Raw genomic sequence first — 25,687 nt, forward strand, 5'->3', positions numbered from 1 at the left:
TTCTTTAGTAGACATTAAATATGTTCCTCTGATTGCATTTTTCAGCTTTTCAAAGATAATTCCCATGGCTGGAGACAACATCACAATTTAGACATCTCCCTTATCCAAGAGACTACTTATAATGTTGTTACTTGATTGAGTGTTTTGTTGTTAACACTTCTATCAACTTTCAGAGGGACTTTGTATAATCAAAACTGGCACAGTACAGAGGTAAAACTGCAGTGCACTTGACCACATTTTTAAAGCAAACATCTATGTATATCACATATTAACTGTTACAGCTTAGACTGACACTTAACCAGTGAGTTTATCTGCTGACAATAAGTGCTGGAGATATAATTTTGACTTGCTTAACACCAGTATTTTAATCTTCTGACTGAATAAAAGTATACTGGAGAACATATCAAAATAATGGAAGCTGCTAAGATTTAAACTATTGTGTATGAAAATGTTACAGGTTAAAATTCCTAACCCATTTTGCAGTAAATAGACAAAATGTATTTAAACTATGAGGTAACACCTTTATTATGTCAAAAAGGTGTTTAAGAAGCTTGTTTTTCCTCTAACATCAGAGGATAGCTATGGTGATCCATGCACTGCAAGAGTATTATTTATCCTGGTAATTGCTTTATGACTGTATATAGAAATATTTAATTCAAATCATTAACTGGCATTACAACAATATTTCTCAGAAAAGTTGTTTTATAGTTAATGACTAGATAAATCTATCATCTCAGTGATGCATTCTATCAAATGTCAAATGCTTTAGCTATAATATAAGTGTCCCCTCGAATTAATCCCCAATGAATTTACGGCTTACTAAACTTTCAGACTAATATTGGCATCTTTTCATGTAGTCATATTGGAACGTGAAAATACAGGTCTGCTAATTAGGAACAATCAGGCTCTCAACTGCTAGACAATACATTTGTCTGCAGAAAGGTTTAAGAATTACAATTGCATTGTCAAGCATTTTTGTTTACACTAACAGTAACATGATATACCCGCATACACTAGTATTGTGTCATTCTTGATCATGTAAAAAGCCAGGTAATATTATAAGAAGGGTGAAGCTACAGCCAGGTAATATAATAAGAAGAGTACAGCCGCAGTCATTATTCAGATGAGCAAACGGGAACAGCATGAGCCATCTAAGGATGGATAGCTCATTGAGTACCTGCCACAATGTATGTTCATAATGCATGGTAACTTAGTAATAAATTAGGGTGTGGGCTAAGCCTCTCCCTCTTCTACTCAAATTAGATTTAACACAATATGTGTGTAGAACACAGATGCTTCGACAAAGTTCAAAGCTATATGGGATATAAATATTGTATAATTGACACATTGGGTTAAATCCACTGTTGTTATATTACTTATTATATTTGTTTATATAATTATTGCTTTTACTTTCTCTATCTAGTATATTATACTGATTTGCTAAATGTACATTTAACCTTCTTGTTGCATCCCACTTGTCCACTTGAGGGCATATTTTGGTAGCAGGACATTAGTAGTATTTTGTAGGAGCACCAGTGTGGGAAATGGCAATTTTCCTTAAAATAAACCTGTCAGTTGCTTGACATTTACTAGTTTCTTTAGAGAATTTGTAAAATAGCAGTGATTTTATTTGCTGATGATTAATTTCTGCTCTTTAAACTCTGCTGTATAAAACATAGTAAGGGATAGCTAAAATGACTGGAAATCTAAACTGACAGAAAGACAATCAGATATATGTCCATATCAAGGTGCTACAAGACATCAGTAGCCATAAACTGAAAGTGCTTCAAAATTATATATCTGTGTATATTTATATGAACCTTTTATATTATTTACATTTCCTTAGAAGGGATTTAGGTTTCTGTATCTTTAAATGTAAACCTAGTTTATTTTCTGACTAGACGTCAATTAGAAAGAGTCAGGGGATGACGTACACAAGTAAATGCGACAAGCAATAAGTAACTCAAGTTTCTAGTGATGTTTATGGCTGTTAAAATGTCTCGAGAACCAAGCGGGAAAAGGTATGCGTTTTTTCTTTTTTCTTTTCCCTTCTCTTACTTGGTGACAAACTCATGTAGTGTGCACGCGAGCACTCTAGTTTGCGAAGTAGTGTTCACAACTATCAAACTTTGCATTTTAAACATGCTATGCCTTATATCTCTACAAAATAAAAGACAACAGGATATCTAAGCTAGTCACAAGCATCTTTCAACTCCGGATGTCCGGAGCCACAACACACCTTATAGCCTCAAAATATCACTTAAGACATATTTTTTCACTGGACTATATCAGTATGTGCATATGGGTCAAATGCAGAACATCTTTTAAGCTTATTTAAAGTAGTCTTATGATACATCCTAATTGAAATACTTCATTTCAAAAGCAACACATTTCTGCCCAGCATTAGCGTTTATGCAAACAGGGACACTTTTAACTTATAAAAAGTAATGCTGTCAGGGATGTAACTGATAATAAGTTATATAGCAGTCACTATTATACCTATTAAGCAATATAACCATATACTGATTAAAATATTATAAGTTAATGAAGATTTTATAAAAAGAAGAGAAAAAATAAAAACAACAAAACACAAAGAGAGAAAATAAATAAATAAATAACTATTTTGGGAACATTATTATGCATTGATTACTCTGATTAAGAATATGAAAATAATAGATGGATAATAATGAAAAATAGAGTAATGTTTAAATTATGCTTAGTATATTGATGTGATTTGAGATAAATGTATTTACATTTATGCTAATTTTGGCATTTAAAATATAATTGAAAACAGTACCCGTTTTGGTGTAACTTGAAGACAGAAAAAACTTTTCTTTTGTTGTTAGTATTATTATTTAGATTTTTACATAATATAACATATGTAAGATTACTTGTCCTTTAGTTTTTTTTTCTTTTGCTCAACAGTTTTCCAATTATTTACTTCAGCATTTCTCTTCGGTGTACTTATTGTCCAGTCCATAGATTCTTCATGTGTTAGGATGTTGTTGTTGGTAAGGTATTTTATTGCTGAATCTACTGTTTCAAAGATTTTTATTCCATTTGGTAAAAAAACTTTCAGTCTTGCTGGGAATAAAAGATGGACTTTCAGTTGCTTTTTCTTCAAGGTTTTTTTTATTGGTAGAAATTCTTTTCTTTTTGAAACCACCTTTGTAGAATAATCATTGTCAAATCTTATTAATGAATCATTGTATTTGATGGGAGGATTTGCCCAAGCATTTCTTAATATAAGATCTTTATCTTGTGTAGAAAAAAGTCTCACAATTATAGATCTCGGCTTGTTCTTACCTGGAGAAGAAGCATTTCCAGAAGCTGCTAATGATCTATGCGCCCGTTCTATACCATATGAAAGAGCTTCGGGTATATTTGTTACATCTGGTATCCAGGTGGTAAGAAAGTTTATCATATTGTCCCCTTCAGATTTTTCTGGTAGACCATATATTCTAATATTATTTCTTCTTGTTCGATTTTCCATATCATCAAGCTTTTCTAGTAAATATGTATTCTGTTGAAGTAAGAATTCAGTTTGTTGTTCCTCTATTTGGACTCTAGTGTCAATGTCACTTAATAACTGTTCAATAAGTGATATCTGTCCTTTCTGCTGTGTAAACATTTCTTGAAGCTGTTCCAGTTGTTGTGAGCACTTTTCTTTAAAAGTATTTATTTTATTGTCCATTGTGTCGATTTTTATTGTAAGTTCCTGTATATTTGTAATGAGAGACTGCAAGTCTTTTTTGAAAGAAGAGTCTTGTGCTGTATTCCTTAGATGACTCATGCTGTAAAGCTGATATTGGTGCTGATTTTCCAGTAATTAATTTGACAGGAATTATTCAAGTTCTGACAATAAATTTTTTCTTATAGATGCTCAGAGTTATTAGAAATAAGTTAGTAATAAAAATTTCTTCAAATTAAATATTATTTTGTAAAATTCCTGTCAGAAATTGTATTGAAGTAAGAGAGCTGAAATGAAGTGCAGCTATCAGTTCGGCATCCTAGCCACGCCCAAGATTTTCCAATGTAACTAAATCAACTAGAGTCAACTTTTACATAATCAAGAGGCTAGCTCTGACACTGTGCGCAGTCTGTGATCCACGTTCCCTTATATTGAGGATACTGTACACCACAGTTGATGCCCAGAGCAGTTGGTCTATACCACATTTGCCCCAGTAGGGGCAAGATAGAGTCTCTGCTGCTGCCTATAACTCTGGTCTTCAGCGAGTATGAAGTGAAAGCACTTAGCATGATTTGGGAACTGGAAGTAACTACAAAGAGACACACGAACAATATGCAGGTTACATACAGGCATTGCAGGAGGTCAGGCTCACACCTTGTTCCTTGTGCACGGAAGCCAAAACCTTAACCATTATGCCAGCTGGTCTACTCATAAACAAATAATGATCAGTATATCAGAAGATGCAAGGTGGCCAGACTAGCTGTAGAAGACTGGGTTCAAATTCTCATTTTTCTGTCAGGCAAGGAAATGGGTTCAGCTATGGACGACAGCTATTTGGAGTTCAAAGCTCGAGTTCACAAACAGGCCAGTGTGGTTGGCTGCAAAGGTAAAAGCTGTAATCTCTATATTAATTAGGGAGTTCAGTCATTGTCCAAGGGGTGGGGAGAGAGAGAGAGAGACACTACTACACTTACCCACACATTTTTTCACTAGATGGTAGAAAGAAGTTAAGTCCATCACACAGCATGCCAACATACACAAATGCAGCAACATCCACACCACTGAATACAATACAATTTTAAAAGAAACTGCAGGAGAAACCAAAAAAAAAATAATAATAAAATGCATGGAAGGCAGTCACTTCTAATAACAGTCAGTGCCTTCAGAGTGTATCTCTAAGTTTATGCCATTCTCTCAGTAGAAAGTAGAAACAAAAGGGGGGTACATGTTATTGGCAGGGTTAATCACTTGGTCCATTTCAACCCGTTATAACAGGATTGAGAATGCAATCCAATATCAAAGGATTATAAACTTTTTCTACAAGGGCAGGTGGTCATACTGAGACAAACAGTGAGGCAGCACTTAAAGGCTGTATTTCAGTGTGATAGCATGTCTTGGGCCTATCATCATTAATGGATTACTGGTTGTTGGTTGGTGGAGTGGAACAGATTATTTATCAAGCTGATGATAGCATCAGTGTTTTCTATAAAGGAGTCCTGCTGACCTTGTCAATGTCACTCCAGGATAAACTAACCTGCACTAGAAGACTGACTTGCAATGAATGAGATAGCATGAGCCTAGCCATATGGGTGCCACCTATCCCATTAAAAGTGCTCAAACATTGACTCGAACAATCTCAATGCCACACTGTAAAGCAGTGTGACAACAAAATTCCCATTTTGCTGAAGTGCAGAATTGCCATGGAAAAGCGACACTTACTTCCTGCTTTTCCTCACTAATTCAGTTACATCCCCAACTCAAACCTGCAGGCTGAGCTACTCTCTGTTAGGTCCAGGTGTTTTATCTCATGCAACAATTGGCTACAATTCATGAAGAAGCAGGGGCTGGGGGTGGAAAAGCCCTACAAAGCCTGTGGCTATAGAGAGCGTTTTACATTAGCACTTCTACAACCACTAATCGAAAGGATTGAGAGATTTGCCTTATTTATTTATCAAAGCTCACAGCCAGCAAGCCAGTGATCCACTCCAGCCAACCACTCCACCAAACTAGACAGCCCAGAAGGGAACGCAGCATGCAAGCCAGCCCAACAAAGACAGTGACTATAGTAGTAATTACAAGAAGTGTTTTATGGCGATAACTTTTTAAAAAGTGAGAATATTGTGTTTTATTTCCAGTTTTACTTTTTTTAATGTTCAAAGGTAAATGGGGGTACACTGTACAGTATTTGAATCTGTAGTAATGTTTAAAAGTGTACATATAATTATACATGTATTATACATATAATTATCTTTTTTTGAGGGGGCTGATGTGTCTTATTATTTGACTCGTGGTTGTTTTGCAAGCAGTAGTTTTTACAGGTGAAAATGTGTGTGTATATAACTTTTATTTTTTTTTGGTGGGCACTTTTCATGGATAAATGCAAAGCATTTCGTATATTACTAATACATGTTATTATGGCTGTTTCAGGATAGTTTGCACAGACAGATGGAAATGTTTTGTGATACTTTACACCTTTTGGTTGGAAACGTGTGCATTTAATTTTTTTTAATCCTGTCTTCAAAAAGTCAAGATGCACCACTCTGGGCACTTTTTTTTATTGCAGCCGTTTACTGATGACTTGCAAAAACAACTTTTAAAAGTAAAAATGTGTGTGCATAGATTTATTTTTGAGGGGCATGTTCAGAGTGAAAACATACATTTGGCATTCTTCTAGTACAGGATAGTTTGCTTTTATGGGTGGAAATGTGTATTTTTTAAATGTAGTCTTCAATAAGTTTAAAATGTACCACTTTGGGTATAGTGTGAATATGGTTGTACTGCTGTTGGGCTTTAACTTAATTTCTTCTTTGTGCTGGGTATATTAGTGCTACAGGTTTATTTATTTTTAATATTAACTGCTTTATTAAGAGGTAAATGGGGTCCATAGGGTCTGCTGTGCATTATCTTCTTCTTATTTCGGCTTTTCCCAGTTCGGGGTCGCCACAGCGGATCATCTGTCCACTCATGATTGGCAGTAGAGTTTTACAGTGTCGAGTTGCCAGCTCGGCACCCAACCTTCCACAGAAGGCATGTCTGCTGTGCATTATAATTTATTTTATAATGGCTGTTTAGTGATAACTTGCAAGAAGCACTTTTAAAAGTGAAAATGTGTGTATAACTTTATTTTGGGGGGGGCATATTTAGAGGTAAACATAATGCAATTGACATTCTATTAATTGACGTTATTTTGGTACTTTCAGGATAGCTTGCTTTTCCAGGTGGAAAAGGGTGTCTACTTTATTCATTTGTTTTAATGCCATCTTCAGAAGTGAACTGTAGTGGCTTCAGTATAGTAGTAATAGAATGCATTGTGGCTGTCCTGGTGTCATGTTTTTTTTTTTTGTTTTTGTGCAGTGTAATTATCATGTTAAAGCTTTAGAAGTTTTTTTTTTCTTGCCCTGGTTAGGTGTTAACTATACTGTGTGCACCAAGCTATGTCTGTAGCTGCTTTGTTGTAACATTTTAATGGTTAAAAGAGCTGCATCTGTTAATAATTTATTAGGGTGCTTTTCATATTCTCTTGTTAGATGCTTTTACTGTTGCTGGGACACAAAACTACTAACAGCATACCTCTCAACTATTCCGATTTTTGTAGTAAGTCTAGCTTTTGCCTCATATTTTTGATCTGCTCCCAATAAAATTTGTGGTTTTCTGGCAAATCTTTTGGGTCTGAAATCACTAATGACCGACATTTTTTTAAATGAGTTCCAGACTTTACATCTTTCAGATAATACATGCTAATGCAAAACCTATTCTAGTAACTTAATTTATAAATGCAATAATTAAAATAGGATTCTGGGCCTCTGCCCCTCATTATTTTGGTTTTGTCCAAATTTCTTGCTCCAAGAAATTGAGAGGTATGACCAAACAGCTGTGTGTTATTGTCAAGGTTTTACTGGCTGAAATGCCCCCCCCCCCCCCTTAGCTTTGGGATCTGCTGTGCCATTACCTCATTAACCAATCTACTCTTTTAATTAGTTTGTAATTTTAAAAATTCTCTTCTCTTCCATTCCTCAGGTCTCCAATAAATCTATCATAGATCAGGTAGTAGAACTACTTTACAAATTGTTTCATATTTCAGCATTTTTACACCACTTTTCAAATACTGTGTTTTTCAAAGGATTTATTTCAAATGCCAGTGTTTTTCATGATAGGTGTTTTGTCAAGCCAGTCCTTTCAGATGTCAGTGTTTCTTCATGCAAGTTCTTTCAGATCCCCACACTTTTTCAAACCAGTTCTTTCAAACACCGTGTTTTGCTGTGTTACTGTATCCTACTAACACAGTTCTGCTAAATGTGTATCAAGCAAGTACCTAATGAAGAGAGCAGCAACTTCAAACAACCAAGTTCGCAGATGACTGCAAACTGGGCGCCATAATCGACTCTCCAGCCGACACAAGCATCCTACAAAAGGGCCTCATAGAAACAGACAACTGGTGCCAGAGCCATGGCCTCAAGCTAAATGCCAAAAAGTGTATAGTCATCCCCTTTGGCAAAAACAAAGTGCCCACAAATTACCACATAGGTGGTAATCCATTAAGTACAGAAGAAGTAATTAGGGACCTGGGGACTCAAGTTGATAGAAATCTCTCATTTGACAACCACGTGGCCAAAGTGGTTAGAAAAATATTTTATATAGCCCACCTAATCATGAAGGGATTCACATCTAGATCAGGGGAGGTCATCATGCCTCTTTACTCATCCCTCATCAAGCCCATAATTGAGTACAATGCCCCTATTGGGATGTACCTTACCAGACACCTGCAGCAACTGGAAAGACCCCAAAAGTACCTCACCAAGAGGATCAAAGGGCTCAAACAGATGCCATATGCTGCCCGGTTAAAGAAACTCCAGCTCTACTCAGTGGCATACCGCCTGTTCAGAGGCGATCTGTGCCTGACGTATAAAGCCATGTCCAACCCGGAATTAATGGACATGCTGCACCTCAGAAAATCCAAATCCCATCAAGCTACACGCTCGACAGACTTGAACCGCAGCACTGAAATAAATAGGACATGCTGGAGGGACAGATTCATAACCCAGAGGCTCCCTTCACTCTGGAATAAAATCCCAGTCCAGGTTAGGCAGAGTCCCTCACTGACTCTCTTCAAGAGGAATCTTGATGAGTGGATGGGAGATCGTAGGTTTACCCCGGGTATCACTTCTGTGTCACTGTTAGACAGAGAAACAGTATACTAACCTCGAAAAAGGGCATAGCAAAATAAATTTAAAATGGCTGGCGAAAGCCAAACACATTCTGGCTAGGCTTATAAATGCCCTAGGGCAGATAGCCTAGTATGAACCTATGAACCTGTGCCAATAAGAGAATGTGCAAGGGGCAGGATGTTTGGAAAATGGAATTCAATTGGATCCAGAAATGCAATGACCTGAAAGTCTGCTCAAAGGAATTCCTGGTCATCCATGGTAGAAGAAATGATGTCACACAAAATAAGACAACTGACTAACATAACACTGATATTGAAGAAAATTGAAGAAAATAATGGAAGATCTAGCCACGATAATACACTGCAAAAAGTCTCAAACACCAAAGTAAAATCCAAATACGATTTAAGTACAAGAAAGATGAGCGCTTTCGCGTAGTGTGACCTACGCTTCATCAGATAACATTGAACAAACTTATTTGCAGTTAAATACTCATGTGCGCGGGAAAACTCTTCATAATAAAACAATTAGTAATCAATTAGTAAATAATATAAGCAACCATAGTTCATTATTATACATATATATCTCACTTAAGAAGACAGTACTATAAATTTAAAATGCATATGCAAATGGTAAACAGTAGTCTGAATAGACTACTACAAAAGTTACTTCATCAAACCTCCTTATAAATAATTTCTCACTGAACTACATATGCTAGATTTATGTATCATTCAAATATATGCTGAACTTAGATATTAATTATATTGCTAGATGTTATTCTAAAATTATGTATATATACATGCAATAAAAATTTTTTTAATTATATAAATCATACAATAACACCTATATTTATAAAAATAACAACTATAACAATTTTAATTTATAATGCATACATTCATTTCAAATGTTATAATAATAATATTAAGTATAAACTATATAATATATAAAAAATGCTTATAATAATGTAAATAATAAAAATGAATAAATTGATTATTTTATTTACAATAGACGTATGTGTGTATATATATATATATATATATATATATATATATGTGTGTAAGATAATCAACAAGCTACGTGAATACCATAATTTTACTTAAATATAATATATATAAACAATGTATATATATTAGACAAATGTACTTGGATTTCATGATTACATTTTAAAATGTAATATATGCAATCAATATTTATGCACTAAAAAATGCACTAAAAAATGCTACCTTCTGCCAACTAGAGCAGGTTTAATGGATAGATAGTTATTAAGACCTGGAGGCAGGTGTGCACTAAGCCTTAAGATCCAGTTTAGTTCAGCCAAAGCCAAATCATGGTCTGGATCTCCACCTCTTTGGTTATGTTGTACTACCTGTAAAACTCTAAAGCAGAACCTATGAGTGGGATTATCTAACATGTGTTTTGCTAATGCATTGATTTCGTTACCCTTGCGAATATCATATAGATGGTTATAAATCCTATCCTGTAACCTTCTTTTTGTCAAGCCCACATAAAAGGCTTGACAAGCCCTGCAATTAGCAAGATAAACAAGATTACGTGTATTACAGTTGGCATAAAATTTGGGAACAAAAACAAAGTCAATATTAGGATGCTTATAGATCTGAATATTGGTGATGTAGCTACATCTATTGCATTGTTGACATGCAAAAGTACCTTGAGTCAATGGTGTAGGAGTATCAAGAGCTTTATTACAGTGATCATTACATAAAATTTGTTTGAGATTCCTACTATTTCTATATAAAAATCTTGGTTTACTACCTACTATCTAATATGTGCATCCATGATGAGAACATTCCAATTATTGCAAATTATTTGCTGTACTTTATTAATGTCACTAGTGTATTTAATAATATAGCTAATCATATTATTCACATTATTTAGCCTATTTGTAGTTCTATATTTAATATGTTCGTTAGATTCATCTAATGAAACAACATGTTCCATATGTGAGAGATCCTTATCACCCAAAACATTTTTTCTTATACGTCTTACCATATTAGGTTCATACCCTCTGCTTATAAATAAAGTTTCCATAAGGTCTGCCTCTTATAATAAATTTTCAGGTTCTTTACATAATCCTGAGATCCTTACAAATTGACTTTTGACTATACCATGAAAGGTATGTCTAGGATGCATACTATCGAATGTGAGAATAGTATTCTTCCATACTGGTTTTCTGTATAGTGATGGAATAATAGTACCATTTTCTGTTATCTTTAAAGTTACATCTAAAAAATGTATTTCAATAAACGAACTTTCCTTTGTAAACCTAAGGAAGGTGGTAGTAGTCTCTAGGTACATCAAAAACTGGTCAAATGACTGTGGGGTACCTTCCCAAATGATAAGTATATCGTCTACAAATTGTTTGTAAAACTTTACAAATCTGAACATCTCATTATTAAACAAATAGGTTTTCTCCCACCAAAATACCACTAGATTTGCGTATGTATTGGCGCAGGGGGTGCCCATGGCTACCCCCCACTGCTGCAAATAACATTTATCACCAAATAGAAAAACATTATTGTAGAGTACCAATTCAAGTAACTGACATACCAAAATTACCCTATCGTTACTAAAAGGTGTTTCATTAATCAATAGTTCTCGAATTGACTGTATACCTATGTCATTTGGTATAGATGTAAATAGATTTCTCACATCTAGAGTAATAAGTAGATACTTATGCTGTACTCTTTCCAATGCTAGGGTACTTAGGCTCTCCAGTAGATCATAAGTGTCTTTTAAGATGGATGAGAACTGATTCACAACAGGTCTCAATGTGCGTTCAAGAAAAGTAGAGATGTTAGAGGTTACCCAATTCCCCCCTGATACAATGGGTCTCATTGGGATGGGGTGAGTATTTTTATGTATCTTTGGTATTCCCTTGATCATGGGCATTACTGGATGTTGTATCGAGAAATAGTCAAAGACTTCTGGACTGATTTGACGACACATCAAAAGATCGTTTATTGTGTCAGTTACTGCATGTATAATTTTAGTTACATTGCTTTGAACTATTTGCTTATAAGTAGCCTCATCCGATAGCATGTTAAACATATTTCATAGTCTAATGTATTCAGCAATACTACCCCCCCCTTATCTGCTGGTTTTACAACGATATCATGGTTATGTATAAAATCATGTAGAGACTCAGATTCTAAATGCGTTAAGTTATAAAAGCTTCCTTTCTTATCAATTTTATAAAAAAGTTTATAATAATCACATTTGCATAATTTAAGAAAACATTCAATTTGTAAAGGCATTACTGGTATAAAGGAACTCTTACATCTGAACTGCGATAGTTGTGAACTAACATTAGAAACATCAGTTGTATCAGAGAATAATAGCCTTAGACTGATTTGTCGGCAAAAAAGTCTCAAGTCTATGAGAGTTTCACTTAAGGTCGCCGATGTGGCTGGAATAAAATTTAGCCCTCTATTTAGTAGGCTAACATGTAAATCATCCAATACATAACAAGAAAAATTAAATACCAAATTAGTCAGTGTCTTGTTCTCCTGTTCTGTGCAAATCTCTATCCTGAATATTTCCTTTTCCGTGGGCCTCTGCTGTTGGATCGTCCTCTTGTCTGCGATATAAATTTCTTCTGATAAGGTAAAAAAGGTGGAGAGTCTGCATTAACCGGCTGAATTAGCTTAGGTATCGCTCCTGAAGCATGAGCAGCCTGATTATTGAAGAGTGCCTGCTGATTCAGAGGAGGCGTGTCCATAGCTAAACGATCATTGCTACATGCATCAGTTGATAATCCAGATAGAGGTTCGTTGGAACCTGAGAACGCAGGAATATTCAACATTGGCAAAACTGGCAATGGAAATACATCCAAATCTCCATTATTATTAGATGCTGGCATGGTTATGTTATTGCATGACACAGATTCAGTGTTGGAAACAGAATTTTGTGAAACATGGGACCTGGGCCAAACAAATACTTGGCCCTTTAAGAAATCATTATGGTCCCTCATTAATTTGCATTGCTTGGTAAGTCTAAGTCTGTCACTGAACGCATTCACCTGTACAAAGACATTACGTATTTTATTCAAGCAAAGATCAGAGACAAAGCGTTCAGTTAGTTCTTTGTAAATAGTATCTATTTTATTCCGCAAATCTGCTTCTAAGGGCGAAAAATATTTCAACATTAGTCTGGCATAGTTGAAACCTAATTCAATATTTAGGTCTTGCCACTGTTTGAGTAGTGTGGGATGCGAGTCCCCATAGGTAGGCATGCAGACAACCCGCATGCATCTGGGGACTACTTTAAAGTGTAGACAAGCCTCTAGATGCAACCTCTGCCAGGCATAACGTTGCAGCTGGTATAAATTATCCTCTAAGGTTTTCAGTAATTTGTAAAAATCAGTTAAGTTCTCACCAGTGTCATGAGAAGTAGTGTTGCCAAGATCATGAGTAAAGTCCAGAGACAATAAAGGGTTGGCCTCTTGATGTATCAGTCCATTCCAAAGCGTAGCTGTATCCCTCGGCTCCGGGTTTAAAGTAGGCATAATAGCTGTAGATTCCATCGTGTGCAGCAAGTCGCAAACAAAAAAAGCAAAATGTTTCAAGAGAAGAATGCAACCACACTGCTGAGTGGATCTCCCATCAAACAAAGCAAGTAAATTGAAGAAAATAATGGAAGATCTAGCCACGATAATACACTGCAAAAAGTCTCAAACACCAAAGTAAAATCCAAATACGATTTAATTAAGTACAAGAAAGATGAGCGCTTTCGCGTAGTGTGACCTACGCTTCATCAGATAACATTGAACAAACTTCTTTGCAGTTAAATACTCATGTGCGCGGGAAAACTCTTCATAATAAAACAATTAGTAATCAATTAGTAAATAATATAAGCAACCATAGTTCATTGTTATACATATATATCTCACTTAAGGAGACAGTACTATACATTTAAAATGCATATGCAAATGGTAAACAGTAGTCTGAATAGACTATTACAAAAGTTACTTCATCAAACCTCCTTATAAATAATTTCTCACTGAACTACATATGCTAGATTTATGTATCATTCAAATATATGCTGAACTTAGATATTAATTATATTGCTAGATGTTATTCTAAAATTATGTATATATACATGCAATATTTTTTTAATCATATAAATCATACAATAACACCTATATTTATAAAAATAACAACTATAACAATTTTAATTTATAATGCATAAATTCATTTAAAATGTTATAATAATAATATTAAGTATAAACTATATAATATATAAAAAATGCTTATAATAATGTAAATAATAAAAATGAATAAATTGATTGTTATTTTATTTACAATAGATGTATGTGTATATATATGTAAGATAATCATCAACAAGCTACGTGAATACCATAATTTTACTTAAATATAATATATATAAACAATGTATATATATTAGACAAATGTACTTGGATTTCATGATTGCATTTTAAAATGTAATATATGCAATCAATATTTATGCACTAAAAAATGCTACCTTCTGCCAACTAGAGCAGGTTTAATGGATAGATAGTTATTAAGACCTGGAGGCAGGTGTGCACTAAGCCTTAAGATCCAGTTTAGTTCAGCCAAAGCCAAATCATTGTCTGGATCTCCACCTCTTTGGTTATGTTGCACTACCTGTAAAACTCTAAAGCAGAACCTATGAGTGGGATGATCTAACATGTGTTTTGCTAATGCATTGATTTCATTACCCTTGCGAATATCATATAGATGGTTATAAATCCTATCCTGTAACCTTCTTTTTGTCAAGCCCACATAAAAGGCTTGACAAGCCATGCAATTAGCAAGATAAACAAGATTACGTGTATTACAGTTGGCATAAAATTTGGGAACAAAAACAAAGTCAACATTAGGATGCTTATAGATCTGAATATTGGTGATGTAGCTACATCTATTGCATTGTTGACATGCAAAAGTACCTTGAGTCAATGGTGTAGGAGTATCAAGAGCTTTCTTATTACAGTGATCATTACATAAAATTTGTTTGAGGTTCCTACTATTTCTATATAAAAATCTTGGTTTACTACCTACTATCTAATATGTGCATCCATGATGAGAACATTCCAATTATTGCAAATTATTTGCTGTATTTTATTAATGTCACTAGTGTATTTAATAATATAGCTAATCATATTATTCACATTATTTAGCCTATTTGTAGTTCTATATTTAATATATTCGTTAGATTCATCTAATGAAACAACATGTTCCATATGTGAGAGATCCTTATCACCCAAAACATTTTTTCTTATACGTCTTACCATATTAGGTTCATACCCTCTGCTTATAAATAAAGTTTCCATAAGGTCTGCCTCTTTTAATAAATTTTCAGGTTCTTTACATAATCCTGAGATCCTTACAAATTGACTTTTGACTATACCATGAAAGGTATGTCTAGGATGCATACTATCGAATGTGAGAATAGTATTCTTCCATACTGGTTTTCTGTATAGTGATGGAATAATAGTACCATTTTCTGTTATCTTTAAAGTTACATCTAAAAAGTGTATTTCAATAAATGAACTTTCCTTTGTAAACCTAAGGAAGGTGGTAGTAGTCTCTAGGTACATCAAAAACTGGTCAAATGACTGTGGGGTACCTTCCCAAATGATAAGTATATCGTCTACAAATCGTTTGTAAAACTTTACAAATCTGAACATCTCATTATTAAACAAATAGGTTTTCTCCCACCAAAATACCACTAGATTTGCATATGTATTGGCGCAGGGGGGTGCCCATGGCTACCCCCCACTGCTGCAAATAACATTTATCACCAAATAGAAAAACATTATTGCAGAGTACCAATTCAAGTAACTGACATACCAAAATTACCCTATCGTTACTAAAATGATGTCACACAAAATAAGACAACTGACTAACATAACACTGATATTCTACAAGCAAACTTAAGTCACCTGATGACAAAGTGGGCAAGGAACACATACCTTGAAGGACCAAAACTTAAGATTAATGCAGCAGAAGCCTCTGAGGTGTTCCATGCAGTTAAGCATTATTTCTCCTACAACAGTTTAGACTATGCAGAAAAACTGGCAGCCAGTTGTATATCAACTTGGACTTTGCAAAGAAACTCTTGTGCGAGAACCAAGGCTGAAGCCATTGTTTAACATTTCTGGGACTGCACTCATTGAAATGCCTCTTGTCTTGCATGACCAGCAGAAACCAGGCAATTAATGTGCCAAATCACTGGATGCTTCCAACAAAAGGAACATATTTTTTTCCACTTGTTGTGCAGTACTTTTCCAAATAGGAAGGGGGGTGGTGAATGGCCTTTTGGACTTCTATGCAGACCCTGATGAATCTGCCCAGGCCATACTTTAGTAGATTTCAAACATTATGCCCTTGAGCAGAATTTCAGCATGTGGGGCTAATAATGTCAGTGTCATCTATGGAAAGAAATCAGGTATGTATACCCCACTAACTCATTCTCTCCACTAGAGCTCAGGAAATTTTGACTGTAAATTCCAATGGGTGGGGTTCTCAGCCTTTTGAAAGGATCAAATTATGTCCTCACATTCAAAAAAATATATATCTTTGGAACCACAGGGGTTACTAAAGAAGCATCGATTAGAAACTCTTCAGCACTACTGGTAATATTCTTTAAGATCTAGGTTTTAAACTGAATTTAATAAGTCACAGTAAACTTGGTAACTACTAAGTACATAATATTTTGTAAACTACTTTCAGTATTTCAGCAGCCACTCAAGTCACACATATACTATTAGAAGCATTTTGCTCATCCAGCTGAGAGCTTTCATATGAGGCTAAACAATCCTGTCTGTGCTCCCTGGTTATTGAGATATTTAGAAAGCACGATATTTAAGACAATATAAATATGACATGAACAACAATTAGTATCTCTTTACCTGCATTAGACAGAGGTCACCTACCAATATAGTTGAGTTTGCCATTGTGTAAATTTTAAAACAAAATCTTTCAATACTTTGTATGTAGCATGATTTTGGAATTTTTTATGCAAATATGAATAAGCAATATTTGATGCCTACAGACATCAGTGGGATGTAACTGCAGAAGCACCTGGAGGCATCACTCGGCTGTAATGAGTTAAAAGAAAAGTGTCCATCACTCCAGAAGGTTAACTGCAGTGCCCAAATAATTCATATTGCAGCCAAAAAAGCTGCAGCACAACTACCTTATGATGTGTAAGCATTTGTGATGAAACCTTTCAGTTATTTCTCAGATTCTGTCACAAGGACCAGAGACTTAAAATACTTCTTTGAGTTCTGATGTATGGAATTATTTCTCAGATTCTGCCACAAGGACCAGACTTAAAATACTTCTTTGAGTTCTGATGTATGGAATTTGAGAATCTCTTACGGCACATAACTCCTGACAATTACTGAGATAGTAGTAAAAATATCCCAGTGCTCCTGCCCTGAGCAGCCAAGTGCTCCAGATTATGTGGAACACACTGCATTTGACCATAAGTAATCCCACTGTTCCTCTGTTCCACACTGAACAGCTTTGGCTCTGCTACATGACTTTAGACTGGTTTGTATACCGCAATTACTGCCAATCAGCATCCCAGTATACAGACCAATCAAAAAACTGTTCCTGAGAATGGCAGCCAATGAGAGCTCCCAAATACATGACCATTTCATGTAGGAAGGGTGGTAAACAATCTCGTTTAAAGAGACAGAGAAAAAATAAAACAGAAGCAAAACAATACCAGCATTTAAAAAGGAAACATTTTAACTGCTGGTATTGCAGTTATTTACTTTGATACAGTTTTGCTTCTATTTTATTTTTCCCTCTAGTTAAATGTAGATCGCTTTCAACCTTCTAGAGTAATAAATCTGGACAAAGCCAATAGCCAAACATAACATAGTGCTAAAGCCACAAAAAATAGGGACAGTTTTAGACAGTGCTCTTATAAACTTAGCAAGTTGCTAGACTAACAGGTTTTGTGTTACCACAAGTGATCTAAAGGATATGATGTCTGCTACTCAAATTTATGTCATTATCTTATTTCATTCCTCTGTGATTGCCAGAAAACTACATATTTTATGAGGAACAGACCAAAAATATGAGACAAAAATTTGGGCATGCTGCAAAATTCTGGGCAATTGACAGGTATGACAAGGGTGTGTGTGTATGTGTGAGTGTCATAGCACTCAACCTCTTAGCACAAGAAATCTGGACATAGCTTTAATTAATATGGAGACAAAGGCCCAAAAAAGGAACCAATTTTAAATATTGCTCTTATAAACTTAGAAAGTAGCTAGAATAACATGCTGGCTTTGTGTTACCATATATGTTCCGAAGGATATGATGTCTGAAACTCAGATCTCTGTCATTACCTTATTATTTCATTCTTTTGTGATTTGCCAGAAAATTTTATGAGGAACAGACCAAAAATATGAGGCAAAAATTTGGCCATTCTGCAAAACTCTGGGCAGCTGAGAGGTATGACAAGGGTGAATGTGTGTGTGTGTGTCCGTCCAGACATACATTTTGGTTGAAAGGCCATGGTCAATGTATGCTTTTTGTGCAGTGCGAATAGGGTGTTCCACATTTTGACTGTTTGTCATATGCTGCTATGGTCTGTGTTCCACATCTCCCTCTTAGCAGGTTGAACCCTGTCCTAAACCATCCTGACATAATTCCTCTCCCACGGAGAAGAGGAGATTCCCCCCATCAGATATGGCTGTACTTTTCATAAAATGAGCATGGGGGGAATGCATTGCCTACACTGCCCCAGTACTATTTGCACTTTCTCATTGTTGTTCTCATTGATTTCAATGAGCACAGAAGTATGTTAGAAAAAAAACACTTAGTGTCATGGAGATGTTTTCAGTGAAGACCTCTCTCAAGACAAAACTGCAGACAAGAACTGAAGAGGATTTCTTTAGTAGAAAACCTACGGCACTTATGAACTCATTAGACAGCACTCATTTTAACAAGCCGAAAGAGACTATCATGTTCTTGGAGACAGCAGTCAAGTACTTAGAAAGTACAGTTGTGTACACCTACCATAAATGTAGATGTTCGAGTGTCTTCACTGTTGCAGTCATAACTGTAGGGTGATCCTGCCGGCAAGCAGCCTGAGGTCGGCCAGAATCACAAAGTCTGGGTCCGGCGTCGGCTGCACAAGCTAGTACCCTGACGTCAGTACGCTCTGGTACATAGCCCTCAGCCGACGCCATCTTCTCCAGCCTTTCTTGCCCCAGATGTCAGAAATCCCCAATAAACAAAAAAAATGAGTCCTACAAGGAAACACAAACACACCATAAAGTGAAAAAGAGGGGATAGGAGGGAGGGAAACACCAACTGCAACAGTGAAGACACTCGAACATCTACATTTATGGTAGGTGTACACAACTGTACTATGTTCTTCGTGTTTCACTGTTGCAGTCATAACTGTAGGGTGGAATCCCAAAGCAGTGAAGAAAGGGAGGAGGCTTAGATAGAAGAAGGGGCAGTAAGAAGGCCCTGCAAAACAGCAGAGGCAAAACCTGCCCTGGTCTTAGAATACAGAGGGAGATTGTAGTGCTTGGAAAAGGTATGCACAGAACTCCAAGTGGCAGCTTCCAAGATATCCTTGGTAGGGACTCCTCTGAGAAAAGCAGTAGAAGTGGCAGCCGCTCTAGTAGAATGACTTCTCACAGTACCTGGAAACTGTTTCCCATGATGAGTGTAACAAAATCTTATTCCATAGGCAATCCATTTGGAAATAGTTTGTTTGGAAATAGCCTTTCCAAGAGAACTGGAGGCAAAAGAAACAAACAATTGGTTAGATTTTCTAAACTCTTTAGTCTTGTCCAAGTAAAATCGTAACTGCCTGTGTACGTCCAATGAATGCAAAATCCTTTCCCCTTTATTTTGAGGATTAGGAAAGAAGGTAGGAAGGTGAATTGTCTGATTTAAAGTAACTTTCGAAATCACCTTAGGCATGAAAGTAGGATTGGTCCTCAAGGATACTCTGTCAAGATGGAAAATTAGGTATGGCTCCACAGCCATAAGAGCTTGCAACTCTGAAACCCTTCTGGCAGAATTCAATGCTAACAAAAGAACTGTCTTCCAGGATAAAAATTTAATATCAGAAGCCGCAGGCTCAAAAGGAGGCAAAGTGAGTTTTTCCAAAACATAGTTAAGATCCCAGGCAGGGACAGGAGGGGTCCTAGGAGGCCTCAAATTCTTAGCTCCTCTCAAGAATTGTCTCACCAATGGATGAGAAAAAGCAGGAGGGTCAGTATTAAAATGAGCAGATATAGCAGAAGCATGAATCTTAATGGAAGAAAAGGAAAGGCCTTTAGACAAAAGGTCTGAAAGGTAAAGCAAAATAGACGAGAGATCAGGCACAAAAGGGTTAGAGCCACGGTCCTGCATCCAAATACAAAACCTTTTCCATTTTGAGGCATAGGATTTCCTAGTGCTAGGCCGTCTGGCTTCTAGAAGAACATCCAAAACTTGTTTGGGGAGCTTAGAAGAAATCAAAGCTCCTTGAAGAGCCAAGCTGCCAGGCAAAGGGTCTTGAGATGAGGGAGTAGCATCTGACTCTGATGCTGGGACAGAAGAGAAGGGTACAGAGGAAGGATCCAAGGGGGTTCCAAGCACAGATGTTGTAAGGTTGGATACCAAAACTGTCGAGGCCAATTTGGAGCAATCAAGATGATGAACTTGGGCTTGTCCTGCTTTATCTTCAGTAATATCCGGGGAAGAAGAGGAAGAGGAGGGAAGACATATCCTGAAAGGTTCCTCCAACTGAAAGACAGGGCATCCACTTTCCAAGCTGTTTTGTGGAAGGACCTGGTGCAAAAGAGAGGCAGCTGATGATTGAGATGGGATGCAAACAGATCTATCTGGGGACACCCCCAAACTGCAGTTATTCTGTGGAATAAGTTGGTGTCTAGCATCCATTCGTGAGGATCCAAAATGTTTCTGCTTAGGCTGTCTGCTAAGAGATTCTGCTTTCCTGGAATAAATTGAGCCTGAAGATGCAGATTCACACTTAGAGCTATGTCCCATAAAGCCATTGCTAGTCTGCAAAGGGGGCAAGAATGAGAGCCCCCCTGCTTGTTTATGTACCACATGACCGTGGTGTTGTCTGTACGAATTAAAAGAGGCCCTGGTTGCAAAAGGGTCTTGAAGGCTAAAAGAACATTTTGAACTGCCAACATTTCCTTCAGATTGATGTGTCAGTGAATGTGATTCTTTGTCCAGGTCCCCTGCTGGCAATTGTTTACTTTAGAAAATGTGCTCCCCAAGCATAATCCGAGGCATCCATGGTTATGATTTGAGAAGGTTGAGGTAGACAAAAAGGCTTCCCTTCGTTTAAAGCGCACACCCTGGACCACCAAAGGAACTCCTTCTGGAGGCAGGGGATCAGAGGAATCAAAGTGTCCAGATCTTGGTAATGCTGTGACTATACACTTTTCAGGTACCATTGAAGCTTTCTCATATGAAGCCTTGCATTTGGAATTAACAGAATGCATGAAGCCATATAGCCCAGTGCCTGCAGGAATTTCCTTGCAGTGAGCTGAGTTAAGGTTGCCAAGGTTTCGAAAATTGAAGCCAGCTGTATTTGTTTTTCTGGAGTAAGGAAAGCCCTTTGTAAGGTTGTATTTAGGAGGGCTCCCAAAATATCATTTGTTGAGAAGGAATCAATTGGGACTTTTTTACGTTCACTGAAAATCCCAGGAGGAGGAAGAGACGTTGAACAAAATCCAGATGTTGAAGTAAAAGGTCCTTGCTGTCTGCCTGGATAAGGCAGTCGTCCAAATAGGGGTAAATCTGAATCCCCTGAAGTCTGCAATAAGCCACTACTGGGGCCAGGCACTTGGTAAAAACCCTGGGCACAGTAGATAAACCAAAGGGCAGTACAGAGAATTGAAAGTGCCTCGAGCCTGCTTTGAATCTGAGGAATTTCCTGCGTTCCTGCCTGATGGGAATGTGTAAGTAGGCCTCCTTTAGGTCCAATGTCACCATCCAAGCGTCCTGGGAGAGTACTGGAAGCAGTTGTTGTAGAGTAAGCATTTTGAATTTTGGAATTTCCAAAAAGGTGTTTAACACTGAAAGGTCCAGAACAGGTCTCCATGAGTTTTGTTTTCTTGGAACCAGAAATAGTCTTGAGTAAAAGCCTTTTCCCATTTCTGAGAGAGGAACAGGCTCTATGGCTCTCATGGCCAGGAGAGCATCCACTTGATTTAAGGCCTCTGCCCATTGATGTTTTGGCAGATCTGGCCAACCGATAACCCTTGGCAGAGTATGAAAATGGAACTTGTAGCCTCTTAAAATCACGTCCAATACCCATTTGTCCTGGGTAATATGAGTCCAATTTCTGTAAAAAAGAGAAAGCTTTCCTCTGAGAGGGGCATCCAGGTAGGGGGGTCCTGAAGCCCAACCGAGAGAGTCAATGAGTCTGCTTCCTTTGAGATTGGGATCTGTCTTCTCCCCTTCTAGGTGAAGAAGCAGTCCATTGTCTGGATCTGTAAGAGGCCTGAGCTTGACCACGACCTCTGGAGCGTCTGTATCTTCCCCTTTGAGGCCTGTCAGATGTGGGAAAGGACCAATTTTTGGAGGGCCAATTCCTGGAAAATCTAGGAGGCTGAACTTGTAAGAAATCTTTCACAGTCTGCATAGATTTTGCCTTTTCTTCCATCTTTTTAATAACCTCTTCAGCCTTGGATCCAAATAAAACATCATGCTGAACAGGGGCATCTAAAAGTTTAGCCTTAACCTGTTCTGGCAAACTTTGTTCACAAAGCCAGGCATGTCTCCTAATAACAGTACCAGAGGCTGCGGCCCTGCAAGAAGCTTCCAAAGCATCAAAACCACAATGCAAACTATGCTTGTTCACTTGTTCAGTTGCATGCAATACATCCTGCAATTCCTTATCCTCTGCACATGCCGGAAAGGTAGCAAGCTTTTGCTTCAAAACAGACAAAAGAAATTGCTGATACTTAAACATATGAAACTGGCAATTTAAAGCCCTAATAGCAAGGGTAGCAGAAGTGTATACCTTTTTACCCCACCTGTCTAAGGCACGAGAATCCTTCTCGGAGGGAATAGGATTTTTAGAAGAAGCAACCTTAGCAGCCTTAGAACCCTGAGAAATAGTTTCAGGATCCGCAGAAGGGTTCTTGAATAAGAATAAATGAGAATCAGGGACCCTGTAAAATCTATCAGGCTTAGAAGAAGCAGGGGGCATGGAATCAGGATTCAAATTAGCCTCAGAAAAAGCATCATCCACAATATCAAGAACAGGAGGAATAGCTAAAGGCCTGTGTTGAGGAAGAAGAAGGAATTCCCTAAGCCTCTTCTTGGAAGCAGAATAATCCTGACCTTCCCAATGAAAATGTTCCCTCATCTCATGTAAGGTCTCCCCAAAAGAGAAATCCTCAGGCGGAGAAGCAGAAGGCAGGGAATCCTCTGCATCCGAATCCTCATAAGGAGGAAAGGAATATTCCTGATCAGAGGAAGAAACAGAAGATACAGAAGCCTGGTCAGAGGAATCCAAAGGAACATCCTGTCGAGGCCTTTTCTCTGGAGGGGGGTGAGAACCCCTAATCATCGTAAGCAAATCTTCAGCCATCCTTAGCAATTGCTTCTGTGTCTTGGGAGCTTCAGAAGTAGCTGGAACAGAATCTTTAGGTTTAACTGGAGTCTTGGACTTTGCCTTTGTCTTTGAAATGGTAATGTGAGTAGGCCTGAATACCCCCTCAGAAGCCCATACCTGCACAGCGGTTCTGGACCCATCTAAGGGAGCGACGTCCGAAGGTCCTGCAGCAGATAAAACAATAGGTCTTGATGGCTCCCCATGGGAGTCCGTATCGGCCATCGGTTCAGAAGTGGCAGACGACAGGGGCTGCAAAAGCGCCTCACTGACGACAGCCGAACCGGATGCTGGCTCCAGCTGCGACGAATCCTGTTTGGTCCTCGGAGGCCTGTCCTTGTCTTTGCGCTTCTTTTGAATTCCGGTAGAATCCGACGGCATTCTATAATTGAAGCGTCTGCCAAAATAATTTAAAGCCCAGTCGTACCGACGCTTAATAGTGCGAGAATTGAACCTGGCACAGAACCGACAACAAGAAACGTCGTGGTCAGGGCCTAAGCAAGGTAGACAGTAAGAGTGGAAATCTTTATGAGGTATCTGTTTTCCACACGCTATACAATTATTAACTTTTTCTGACATCGGAGGAACAAGAAAAAGATTCCCCAACGGGGTACTTAGCTGTGAGAAGAGAAGTAAGAACTTCGGACTGACAGCAATCAAATACGTAGATCGAAAATCGCCAACCAACCTTGCGAGCTGCTTTCCACCGCACGGCAAGAAAGACTGAAGAAGATGGCGTCGGCTGAGGGCTATGTACCAGAGCGTACTGACGTCAGGCTACTAGCTTGTGCAGCCGACGCCGGACGCAGACTTTGTGATTCTGGCCGACCTCGGGCTGCCTGCCGGCAGGATCACCCTACAGTTATGACTGCAACAGTGAAACACGAAGAACATCAGTGGCCTGATTTTAGTGAAAATAACTACTTGTTTGCACTATGTCATCTTTAACTGAGCCCTTTGTATTCAGTAAATTACTCAGTATGACCACTGCCCAGATTCTGCAGGAGGCAATCTTTTCCAGGAATATTTAACAAGCAAGCCCTTTCTCCAAGAATTATGTACCACAGGCTTATCACCAGGAGAAAAGTGGCTGAAGCTTTTCAGAGAAAAGCCCAAGCTGACTGCCCTATATCCAGTAATTGATAGGGTATTATCTATACCCACATCCAATGCATTTGCAGACAGAACTTTTTCTTTGATTAAAAATAAATTGACAGATATGCCAAATCCTTATAGTGTGGACCTGTTAAAAGCGGAGCTAATAATGACTGCAAAATTACCAGATGCAATGCAGTGACTTTTATTCAAATATAATCAAACCAGGCACATCTTCATGCCATCAAATCAAATGCAAAGTACACATTCATAAAGAAATAACTGATTTATTTAAGTCTGCTTGTAGTGTCCAGTATGTAAATGTTTTGATTTTCTTGTTTAGAATAGTTTTGGTTAGTGTAATTTTTACATTAAAAACGCTGGTGAATTATACACAAACAATTTTAGTGTACTTGTGTGCAGAATGTAGATTTTTGGTTTTCTTGTTTAGAATAATTATGGTTAGTGTAATGTGCAGAATTTAGTTTTTTGATTTTAAATAAGCATACTTACCTGTGTAATATGTATAGTGTGTTTTTTAGTAAAGTTTACTTATTTTACAGCTGTGTAATGTGTCTGTTTTTGCAGTAATGTTTCACTTTTACTGTTCAAGTGGCATAATTTAAACGATTTCTGAGAGATTTCAGTATGCAATATAATAACTTCACACTGTGATACCCATAACTGCATCTCTTTCACCACTCCTGTGGTGATGTGATAGGTAGATGGTGCAGCCAAACCCCATGTCCCACTTGAACCGCTAAAATGTGGCAACCCTACCTAGCCACTGTGAAAAAGAATTAAACAGAAAGAGACAGATTTTCCGCCAATAACAGTTAAGAAAATGAAGGATGACATTCTGGGAATTTGGTGATCCAAACAAAACATGTCAGATGGAAATGAAGATTTTTCAAAAATAAACATTTTTGTATAATGCATAATACAGTGATTTGTAGCTTTCTGTATATTACTAATTGATAAATGGCAATTAAGCCATATAAAATAAAAGACAATAACGTAATATTGTAATGAACTGAGATAAAGCTGTGGCAGGGTAGGAAAGGAACAAAAGTTTTCAACACATCTCCAAGGGAAATTGCACCAAGTAATAAAAATA

The 25,687-nt window shown here is 37.3% G+C and overlaps 1 protein-coding gene across 3 annotated transcripts in view; it reads right to left on the minus strand.

The window, feature by feature from the left end:
- MBOAT1 (membrane bound O-acyltransferase domain containing 1) overlaps positions 1–25,687 on the minus strand; it is a 1,680,446-nt gene that overhangs the window by 1,424,403 nt on the left and 230,356 nt on the right. The gene's annotated exons all lie outside the window — the stretch shown is intronic.

The sequence above is a fragment of the Protopterus annectens genome, chromosome 1.part0 (assembly GCF_019279795.1).
Source record: "Protopterus annectens isolate FY-2018-M chromosome 1.part0, PAN1.0, whole genome shotgun sequence".
NCBI lineage: Eukaryota > Metazoa > Chordata > Ceratodontiformes > Protopteridae > Protopterus > Protopterus annectens.